The sequence below is a fragment of the Anabrus simplex genome, chromosome 2, assembly GCF_040414725.1.
Source record: "Anabrus simplex isolate iqAnaSimp1 chromosome 2, ASM4041472v1, whole genome shotgun sequence".
NCBI classification, from domain to species: domain Eukaryota; kingdom Metazoa; phylum Arthropoda; class Insecta; order Orthoptera; family Tettigoniidae; genus Anabrus; species Anabrus simplex.
In genome coordinates, this window is record NC_090266.1 from 317,285,115 (window position 1) to 317,296,410 (window position 11,296).

Consider the following 11,296-nt stretch of genomic DNA (forward strand, 5'->3'; position numbering starts at 1 on the left):
TTCCCTCCTCAGCCATACTCGAAATGTTTTTCCATGGTTTCCCGTTTCTCCTCCAGGCAAATGCCGGGATGGTACCTAACTTAAGACCACGGCCGCTTCCTTCGCCATTCCTTGTCCATCCCTTCCGATCTTCCCATCCCCACACAAGGCCCCTGATCAGCATAGCAGATGAGGTTGCCTGGGCAGGGTACTGGTCCTCCTCTACAGTTGTATACCCAAACCAAAGTCTCATGCTCTAGGACACTGTCCTTCAGGTGGTAGAGGTGCGTTCCCTCTCTGAGTCCGAGTGAGGAAACCAACCCTGAAGGGTAAATGGATTAAGAAAGGAAGAAAAAATAATTTTTAACAGTCTGTAATGAAACACATGTTATTATGAGCAAATATTTTCCTGAAAAATTATTTTATTACTTTATTTACACATTTACATTTTATATTGTTCTATATTATGTCTGACTTATTGGCTGAATGGTCAACATTGAGGCCTTTCGTTTAGAGCAGGCCTTTCCAACTTGAGCACTTAGTGCTGGGGTGCACCAGCGCTGCACTCAGCAGCACCGTTCCCCTCCTTCCCCACCCAGTCCACGCAGTACATTGTTTTACATCAAGAACAATTATGTGCAAAAAACTTTCACAACTTTGAATCTGTTATGGATACTGTGTCAAAATCTGTAAATTTCTGCAGAAAGCAAGGTTTGAACCATCGGCAGTTCAAAGAATTTTTAAAAGATCTCGAGGCAGAATGTAGCGACATACCCTTTTATTATATTGTGCGCTGGTTAAGTTGCGCGAAAGTGCTTAGCAACCTTCTTTGCAATAATTGCAGAAATTGCTCTGTTCATGGATATGAAAGGTTCTTCACAACCAGCTTTGCGGAATAAACAATGGGTAGCTGACCTCGCTTTCTTGGCTGACATAACGTCTTATTTGAGTGCTTTAAATATTTTATTGCAAGGGAGAAACACATTGATTAGCATCATGTGTGAATGAATTAAGGCTTTCAAAATGCGGAATTTGTTATTGAAAAGTCAGCTTGAAGCCGGAAATTTTGTCAGTTTTATTTCATTAAAATCATTGCATTTGTCTGCTTATGAAAATCTTGGAGACTATCAGATGTCGTTACAGACTTTGCACGATGAATTCAATGCCCAATTCAAATAAATGAATGATATGTCATCTCAACTTGAAATATGTATGGACCCCATTTTCAGCGCGTCCTGAAAAACAATCATATTTCCAAACAGAGCTGATAAAACGACAGTGCAATGCAATCCTAAAGGACAGGTACTACCACTTCAACGATGATTTAATTTCCTTTTACAAAGATGTTCATCCACAAGAATTTCCTTCATGCACTTGCCTTAAAATTTACGTCAATGTTCGGTACAACTTATGCATGCGAACAGATGTTTTCAATTCTGAATTTAAATAAATGTAGAACTAGGACTTCTCTGTCTGATGTTGTCTTAGAGGCTGTACTTAGAATTTCTACTGCCAAATCGATTATAGCCAATGTTGGTAAATTAGTTGCCGCAAAAATGATGTCAACAATAGACTTAAACGCTAAATGTACATTAAGGCAAACGCAATGTGTGTTCAGAATAAATTGTTTGTGTTCACAGAATTGTCATAAATAATATTGTTTTCATAGGTTGCGCGCTGACTTGACGCCCTGCAGTTCTGCCTCTGCCACTTCTCCTCCTTCCCCCACCACCTCAACGGTGCTACAGCATAGCGCCAGGGCTGTTGCCGGGGCCTGCCGGGGCCGTAGGAGCACCTCAGTTGGAATTGTTTGGTTTAGAGAGCCCCAGGTTCAATTCCAGGCCGGGTCAGGGATTTTAATCGCATCTGATTAATTCTTCTGTCTCGGTGACTGGGTGTTTGTGTTTGTCCCAACACTTTCCCCTTCATGTTCAGACAATGCACTACACTACCACCCACCACAGAAACACAGTTTTTATCCTCGACCTCACAGATGTGGGATGTGCGGTAGAAGAAGATTGTGCTATATTAACAAAACCTTTCAGTATTAACCATCTCGGAATAATAAATCATCATATTGGTTTTTGAAGAGGCTTACCGACTTACATCTTCTTCTTCTTCTTCTTCGTATTGTACTGCTCATGATCGGGTCGAAATTTTCCTCGGCCTCATACATTATCTTCTGAACAACTTACGTACAATTATCGCTGACCGTAGTTGCTAAACTTGTGCAGATTCTTTGCCCTGTTTGATCAATTGATCAGTAAAACAATCAATCAATCACTACTGATCTGCATTTAGGGCAGTCGCTCAGGTGGCAGATTCCCTATCTGTTGTTTTCCTAGCCTTTTCATAAGTGATTGCAAAGAAATTGGAAATTTATTGAACATCTCCCTTCGTAATTTATTCCAATCCCTAACTCCCTTTCCTATAAACGAATATTTGCCACAATTTGTCCTCTTTAATTCCAACTTTATCTTCATATTGTGATCGTTCCTACTTTCAAGACACCACTCAAACTTATTTTTCTACTGATGTCAGTCCACGCCATCTCTCTACTGATATAGATGTTGATTCCTATAGGGAATCTGAAATATTTGTCCTGAATGAGCAAATTTATAATACCAATATAAATGGTCCGTTATTGGACATTATAAATTTTCCAGCTAGCTCATTCTTGGCTGCCAGCGTTTCGCCCTCGTGTGCTAGGGTGGGCTCATCAGTTGGTACCTAGCACACCTACCAATACGCTGGCTAGTGCATACCGTGGAGGCCACTGCGTAGGCTAACTGGAGCCACCGGCAGTGCCAATGCACTAAGAGACTTTGTCTCATCACTAAAAATTGATGCCTGCTTGGCCATCAGATGATATAGATGTTGATTCCCATAGGGAATCTGAAATATTTGTCCTGAATGAGCAAATTTATAATACCAATATAAATGGTCCGTTATTGGACATTATAAATTTTCCAGCTAGCTCATTCTTGGCTGCCAGCGTTTCGCCCTCGTGTGCTAGGGTGGGCTCATCAGTTGGTACCTAGCACACCTACCAATACGCTGGCTAGTGCATACCGTGGAGGCCACTGCGTAGGCTAACTGGAGCCACCGGCAGTGCCAATGCACTAAGAGACTTTGTCTCATCACTAAAAATTGATGCCTGCTTGGCCATCAGATGATATAGATGTTGATTCCCATAGGGAATCTGAAATATTTGTCCTGAATGAGCAAATTTATAATACCAATATAAATGGTCCGTTATTGGACATTATAAATTTTCCAGCTAGCTCCATCAATTTTTAGTGATGAGACAAAGTCTCTTAGTACATTGGCACTGCCGGTGGCTCCAGTTAGCCTACGCAGTGGCCTCCACGGTATGCACTAGCCAGCGTATTGGTAGGTGTGCTAGGTACCAACTGATGAGCCCACCCTAGCACACGAGGGCGAAACGCTGGCAGCCAAGAATGAGCTAGCTGGAAAATTTATAATGTCCAATAACGGACCATTTATATTGGTATTATAAATTTGCTCATTCAGGACAAATATTTCAGATTCCCTATGGGAATCAACATCTATATCATCTGATGGCCAAGCAGGCATCAATTTTTAGTGATGAGACAAAGTCTCTTAGTGCATTGGCACTGCCGGTGGCTCCAGTTAGCCTACGCAGTGGCCTCCACGGTATGCACTAGCCAGCGTATTGGTAGGTGTGCTAGGTACCAACTGATGAGCCCACCCTAGCACACGAGGGCGAAACGCTGGCAGCCAAGAATGAGCTAGCTGGAAAATTTATAATGTCCAATAACGGACCATTTATATTGGTATTATAAATTTGCTCATTCAGGACAAATATTTCAGATTCCCTATGGGAATCAACATCTATATCATCTGATGGCCAAGCAGGCATCAATTTTTAGTGATGAGACAAAGTCTCTTAGTGCATTGGCACTGCCGGTGGCTCCAGTTAGCCTACGCAGTGGCCTCCACGGTATGCACTAGCCAGCGTATTGGTAGGTGTGCTAGGTACCAACTGATGAGCCCACCCTAGCACACGAGGGCGAAACGCTGGCAGCCAAGAATGAGCTAGCTGGAAAATTTATAATGTCCAATAACGGACCATTTATATTGGTATTATCTCTCTACTGACCGCTCGGAACATACTACTTATAATATCAATATAAATGATCCGTTATTGGACATCATAAATTTTCCAGCTAACTCATTCCTGGTTGCTAGCGTTTTGCGCCAGTGTGCTAAGTTGGGCTCATCAGCTGGTAAATAGCACACCCATCATGATGCATTGCTAGTGCATACCGTGGAGGCCACTGCATAGGCTACATGGAGCCACTGGCAGTGCCAATGCACTATGAGAGACTTTGTCTCATTACCAAAAAGCCAAGTAGCCTACGCAGTGGCCTCCACGGTATGCGCCCAACTTAGCACACTGGGGCGAATTGCTGGCAACTAGGAATGAGTTAGTTAGAAATTTATAATGTCCAATAACAGATCATTTATGTTTGTATTATAAATTTACTCATTCAGGACAAATATTTCAGGTTCCCTATGGGATTCAACATCTATATCAACTTACCACTTAGTCGAACAGCTAGTCTCCTTTCTGCCAAGTCTTCCCAGCCCAAACTTTGCAACATTTTTGTAACGCTACTCTTCTGTTGGAAATCACCCAGAACAAATCGAGCTGCTTTTCTTTGGATTTTTTCCAGTTCTTTAATCAAGTAATCCTGGTGAGGGTCCTGTACACTGGAACCAAAACTCTAGTTCGGGTTTTACCAGAGCCTTATATGCCCTCTCCTTTACATCCCTACTACAACCCATAAATACCCTCATAACCATGTGCAGAGATCTGTACCCTTTATTTACAGTCATATTTATTTGATTACACCAATGAAGATCCTTCCTTATATTAACACCTAGGTACTTACAATGATCCCCAAAAGGAACGCAGTAATTAAAACTGAGATGACTTTTCCTATTTGTGAAACCCACAACCTGACTTTTAACCCCGTTTATCATCATACCATTGCCAACTGCCCATCTCACAACATTATCGAGGTCATTTTGCAGTTGCTCACAACTTTGTAACTTATTTATTACTGTGTACAGAATAACATCGTCTGCAAAAAGCCTTATCTCTGATTCCGCTTCTTTACACACATCATCTATATATATAAAACTAGCAATATACCCGTGCTTCGCTACGGTATTATACTGAAATTTGTAATTGACTGCTTATTGTTTTAGATATATAATACGCCGAAATTCGCGATCTGACTCGTTTTCTGCGAGAATCCGCCAAAATTTGCGATCTGACTCGTTTTCTAATAGATTACGGCAAGTTTCCTCCCATTTTTCAATCTTTCTTTCCAGCAATCGATTTCGTACTTCATGGGGTAGGTCCAGGTATTCCACCCGGTCAGTTGGGTCCCTAAATCTTTGCCATCTTTTCCTATAAGCATTTTTAATATGGATCAAATCCTTCAGGAGATCCGACGTGGTGTTGTCTTTGGATGCCTTGGCGGTACTGTACCCGTGGCCGGACTGCATTCTTAGTCATTACCTGTCCAGGACCCGTTTCCAGCGTGGTCCGCACATTTGACGACGGTCTAGAACATTATTATTATTATTATTATTATTATTATTATTATTATTATTATTATTATTATTATTATTATTATAGATGTTCTGGACCCCACAGCAAGATGCAAGACCGCTACTTGGCAGTAAATTACATCTGCTGCCATTGTCATTGTTGACAGTGTGACCAGCACCATTGTCGCGCGGAGGCAAGCGCGCGGGATTACTGGCGATACGATTGACGTACTTCCATGCATTATTGACCTTATTATAGAGGTGAACAATTCGACGATCAATCTCATTCCTATCGTTTATTTTAAATGTGTTTACAGTTTTATTTATATGCCAGGAGAATCTACTGTAATCTAAAAACGTTCTCCGAAGGAAAAGATGGCTGTCGAAAAGGAACCCAGGAAAGATTAAAAATGATCGGTTTATGATCAGAATAAGTACATCGAAAATCTACAGCCTGTTTCCAGTCATTCGACAGGGTCAGGAATGGAATGAATAAAGCCCCATCTATCGGCGACAATAGGAATTGTAAACTGTATATAGGATAATATCTTTTGTTTATTTCCACCTATTCAATACATTACAAGAAGTTGGCATTTACTTTAAAACATTATTCAGATGAGACATGTTTCGCCTCTCACTGTGAGGCATCTTCAGTCATTATCAAAAACCTTATTATTTTACCAGGCATCTGGTTAAAGATATTCAAAAATGTGTTTGATGATTATAAGAGAGGTAAGATTTACGTTAGTTATAAACATGTTCATGAAGTAACTAAAAATCAAATATATTGATAAAAACATATGTAGTTCTTTGTTGAATAGGACTTGTTTGATTCTACTATAGTAAGAGAAGGTGGCTTGAAGCCGTAGTCGTTAATAGATGTCTAATAGATAGTGGAAGGCATAAAATATCAGTTCTATGAGAATATACATTACATTCAAATGATACTAAAAACTAGTGGATTCAAAGGTAGTACATATAAAATGTTCAATGAAATAACTATAGATCTAATAAAATGATAAACACATATGTAGTTCTTTGTTAATTAGGACGTCGTAAGATTGTACGGCTTAAAGCCGTAGTCATTAATAGATGTCTAATACATAGTGGAAGGCATATGAAATCAGTTCAATGAGAATATATAATACAAACAATTGATACATAAAAACTGGTAGATTCATAAGAGGTACATTTAAAAATGAAGGCGTCATGTGACTATAAAAGACAGTTGATGGCTTAAAGCCGTAGTCAAAGTTTGAAATGTAGGTCAAATAACTGCTAAATATATGGTAAAAAGATATAAGTCAAAATATACAGCTTAGTATAAAAAATATGAAGGAAAAACATTCCAATTGCTTGACAAAAGTTACTTGACGTTGGCATGCGTATGTCCGTGATATTTATTGGTCAACATTTCGTAGGTTATTTTAGATTTATTCGGCAAGATTGCGTTGACAAGAAGTTCACCAGATGTTTATAGTTGGCCTAATTTGTAAAAAGAAAGTTGCAGAGATGATGATGGGTGGAAATTCTCAACGTTGGTATGGTTTTTTTGACGTGAAGGTTGGAGAGCTGTTGTGTTCTTCTTTGATGACAATATATTTTATAAAACGTTGATTGTAAATAATTTATACTATTGAAGAGTATTATGGAAGTTTGATGAAGCTGTTGAATTATTGTTGTTATAGAATGGTTCTATGGCGTTGTAGGCCCATTTAACAAGCTGTGTGAGGCGCTGTTAGGATACTAATGGTACCAACAATAATTCAACAGCTTCATCAAACTTCCATAATACTCTTCAATAGTATAAATTATTTACAATCAACGTTTTATAAAATATATTGTCATCAAAGAAGAACACAACAGCTCTCCAACCTTCACGTCAAAAAAACCATACCAACGTTGAGAATTTCCACCCATCATCATCTCTGCAACTTTCTTTTTACAAATTAGGCCAACTATAAACATCTGGTGAACTTCTTGTCAACGCAATCTTGCCGAATAAATCTAAAATAACCTGCGAAATGTTGACCAATAAATATCACGGACATACGCATGCCAACGTCAAGTAACTTTTGTCAAGCAATTGGAATGTTTTTCCTTCATATTTTTTATACTAAGCTGTATATTTTGACTTATATCTTTTTACCATATATTTAGCAGTTATTTGACCTACATTTCAAACTTTGACTACGGCTTTAAGCCATCAACTGTCTTTTATAGTCACATGACGCCTTCATTTTTAAATGTACCTCTTATGAATCTACCAGTTTTTATGTATCAATTGTTTGTATTATATATTCTCATTGAACTGATTTCATATGCCTTCCACTATGTATTAGACATCTATTAATGACTACGGCTTTAAGCCGTACAATCTTACGACGTCCTAATTAACAAAGAACTACATATGTGTTTATAATTTTATTAGATCTATAGTTATTTCATTGAACATTTTATATGTACTACCTTTGAATCCACTAGTTTTTAGTATCATTTGAATGTAATGTATATTCTCATAGAACTGAAATTTACGCCTTCCACTATCTATTAGACATCTATTAACGACTACGGCTTCAAGCCACCTTCTCTTACTATAGTAGAATCAAACAAGTCCTATTCAACAAAGAACTACATATGTTTTTATCAATATATTTGATTTTTAGTTACTTCATGAACATATTTATAACTAACGTAAATCTTACCTCTCTTATAATCATCACACATTTTTGAATATCTTTAACCAGATGCCTGGTAAAATAATAAGGTTTTTGATAATGACTGAAGATGCCTCACAGTGAGAGGCGAAACATGTCTCATCTGAATAATGTTTTAAAGTAAATGCCAACTTCTTGTAATGTATTGAATAGGTGGAAATAAACAAAAGATATTATCCTATATACAGTTTATGAAACTTTCAATACGGACGAAAAATGATTTTCATCACTTGTAATAGGAATTGTGTCGGCTGCCGAAGCACTCCTCTGGGGCAATGATCGATGAACGACAAATGAAATGAAATATTGGACAGTGTTGCTGGAATGAATGATGACAGGGAAAACTGGAGTATCCGGAGAAAAACCTGTCCAGCCTCCGTTTTGTCCAGCACGAATGTCACATGAAGTGACCGGGATTTGAACCACGGAACCCAGCTGTGAAAGGCCGGCGCGCTACCGCCTGAGCAACGGAGGCTCCTTATAAGTACATTATGAACAGTAAAATCAATTGGTCTCACCTCCATTTACGCCCCACCGCCGTTAAGTTTATTACCCCCCCCCAAAAAAAATTAAAAGAAGGCGTGTTTCTTTACGTTTAGAAATTCCAAACACCAATGTTCACGTCTATTACCTTCAATTTTGAGATATAGCCTAAGTATCCCCATAAAAATAATTCACTTTTTTTCTCTTCCTATCACACTCCCCCCCCCCCCCCCAACTGAATATTCCGGCAAAAAATACTTGTTTCTTTAATAGTAAAGATCTTTTAAATGCCAATTATCACGACTCTACCTTCTTCAGTTTTTGATTTATGTGTCCTCATGAAAGGAATTCAAATCCTTTTCACTCCCACCCGCAAGATGGTTTCACGCTCCCCCCAAAAATGCGTTTTTGTTTGTTTTAAAGGAGATCCGAATACCAATTTTCACGTCTGTTACAACTTTAGTTTTTATTAGATGTATGTATTCTCATACAATTAAGTCAATTTTTCAATTCTTTCACCCCACCCCCCTCCATTGGATTTTTCGTGAATACATGTTTCTTTACTTTTAAAGCAGATTCCAAATATCAAATTTCACGTCTGTAACATCTTCATTTTTGATATATCAGTAGCCTAATTAATTAATTGAACACCATTTTCAGTCACTTTCACCCCCCCCCCCCTCCGCCCAAGTGGTATTTCCGAAAACTAAAAATACACGTTTCTTTATTTTTAATAGAGATAAAAAATACCATTTTTCACATCTGTAACATGTTAAGTTTTTTGAAATATACTGTAGAAATTCTGATTTTAAAATTTCACCCCTTTTTAGTTCCCCTTAAGTGGAGTTTCCAAAAACAAATCACCTATGTTTCCTTACATTTACAGGAGATTCCAAACACCCACTTTTTACGTCTATAACACTTTACGTTTCTCAGATATTCTGTAGATATAGTCTTTCAAAAAATTCACCCCAATTTGTCACTCCTGTTTAACTGCCATTAATTGGATTTTCCAAAAACAAAAAATGCGTGTTTCATTATTTTTAAAGGAGATCCCATATACAAATTTTCAGGTCTGTAATATCTTCAGGTTCTGAAATATAAGTAGCCTCATTAAAGGCATTCAACCATTTTTTCACTCTTTTCCACCCTTTCTATTGGGATTTTCCAAAAACGAAAAATACACGTTTCTTTATTTTTAAAGGAGATTCTAAATACCAATGTTTACATCTATAAACTTTGAAGGTTTTGAGATATAGATACTCTCATTTTAAAAATTCACCCCCTCATCACCCACCCCCCATTAATTGGATTTTCCAAAAAATAAAAAATACGTGTTTCTTTATTTTTAAAAGAGATCCCAAACGCCAATTTTCAGATCTGTAATATCTTCAGTTTCTGAGATATAAGTATCCTCATTAAAGGCATTCAACCCTTTTTTCACCCCTCCTATTGGGATTATCCGAAAACAAAAAAATATGGGTTTCTTTATTTTTAATGAAGATTCTAAATACTAAATTTTACATCTGTAAACTTTCAAGGTTTTTGAGATATAGATTCACTCATTTTAAAAATTCACCCCCTTTTCACCCTCCCATTAATTGGATTTTCGAAAAACAAAAATATACGTGTTTCTTTATTTTTAAAAGTGATCAAAAGTACCAATTTTCAGGTCTGTAATATCTTCAGTTTCTGAGATATAAGTACCGGTAATCTGATTAAAGGCATTCAGCCGCTTTTTCACCCTTTTTCACCCCTCCTGTTGGGATTTTCCGAAAACAAAAAATACGTGTTTCCTTATTTTTAAAGAAGATTCTAAATACCAATTTTTACGCCTGTAAGCTTTTAAAGTTTTGAGATATTGATACACGCATTTTAAAATTTCATCTCCCTTTTCTCCCTTTTCACCCTTTTAACGACGGAATATCCTAAAATCCCCTCTTAGCGAGCACCTACATCTTAACATGAATACATCCCCAAAATTTCATTTCTTTATGTCCAGTAGTTTTGGCTCGGCGATGATGAATCAGTCAGTCAGGACAAGTTATTTTATATATATAGATAACATGTCCTGACTGACTGACTGACTGACCGACTGACTGACTGACTGGTCCATCATCGCCGAGCCAAAACTACTGGACAGAAAGAAATGAAATTTTGGTGATACATTTATATTAGGGTGTAGGTGCTCACTAAGGGAGGATTTTTGGATATTCTGTTGATAAGGGGGTGAGAAGGGGGGGGGGTTAATTTTTAAAATGAAGATATCTATATCTCAAAACCTTAAAAGTTTACAGACGTAAACATTGGTATTTGGAATCTCCTCTAAAAGTAAGGAAACACATATTTTTTTTGTTTGTGGAAAATCCCATTAAGGAGGGGGGGGGGGGGGGGAAGGGTTGAACACCTTTTATGAGGGGACTTATATCTCAAAAACTGAAGATGTTACAGACATGAAAATTGGTATTTGGAATCTTCTTTGAAAATAAAGAAACACGTGGTTTTGGATA